The sequence below is a fragment of the Ranitomeya imitator genome, chromosome 3 (assembly GCF_032444005.1).
Source record: "Ranitomeya imitator isolate aRanImi1 chromosome 3, aRanImi1.pri, whole genome shotgun sequence".
In the NCBI taxonomy this organism is placed as follows: domain Eukaryota; kingdom Metazoa; phylum Chordata; class Amphibia; order Anura; family Dendrobatidae; genus Ranitomeya; species Ranitomeya imitator.
This window is the reverse complement of record NC_091284.1, coordinates 769,617,136-769,617,822: the sequence shown is the minus strand read 5'-3', so window position 1 is coordinate 769,617,822 and position 687 is coordinate 769,617,136. Positions and strand designations below refer to the sequence as shown.

General features: G+C 54.6%; 1 protein-coding gene across 1 annotated transcript in view; it reads left to right on the top strand.

Moving 5' to 3' along the window:
* Positions 1–452: 452 nt before the first annotated feature.
* SHISA2 (shisa family member 2) overlaps positions 453–687 on the top strand; it is a 33,922-nt gene continuing 33,687 nt past the window's right edge. Inside the window, exon 1 of the mRNA XM_069759057.1 lies at positions 453–687. This exon is cut by the window's right edge and continues 489 nt beyond it. The gene's annotated coding sequence lies outside the window, so the exon portion shown is untranslated.

The window sequence follows — 687 nt, the reverse complement described above, 5'->3', positions numbered from 1 at the left end:
ACACTGTATCGAGGACTTTCTGTACCAATCATTCTTCCTTTGTCGGAGTAAGGGAGTGCACTTCAATATTGCCGATCGCGCTTGTGTAACGGCCTGAACTCAGCGCTTGTAAATACCACAGAGACGTTTCTGCGTGACATTGCGATATGTGAGCATTTGGGGCCCCACTTTGTCTAAAACTGGCCCTGAGTACCAGTAGCATTATATTATTATTATATTCTTACTATACAGTGTCATAGATAGAAGAATCAGAGTCAATTTATTTTCTATAAACTTTCTGAAACTTCTCTAAACTTTATTCCTGCTGCGCTGGAGTTCTCAGCACTCTGCAGCCCCCTGTAAGTGCTGTGGAACTACAGATTCCAGCCTGCCCTGTGACAGTGAGGGGGCAGCGGTCGGGCGCAGTGCACATGCGTGTGTTGGTGGCTTATAAGTGCGGGTGAGGAGCAGGAGGGAGCAGAGGAGGAGGAGGACCGGCAGCCCGCTGCTCCTGAGCCAGTCCCTGCCCCTGAGCCAGTCCCTGCCCGCTGACTGCCGGCACCATCCTCCTTTCTCGCTGTCACTTCTCCGGACCCTTTTTTCCTCCGCGGATTGTGGCATTTCCCGGGCGAGGATGGGGGCGCGGAGTGCTGGACCCCCGGCGGCCGGACCCTCGGTGCCCGCTTCCCCTGCTCTCGCCGGTGTGTG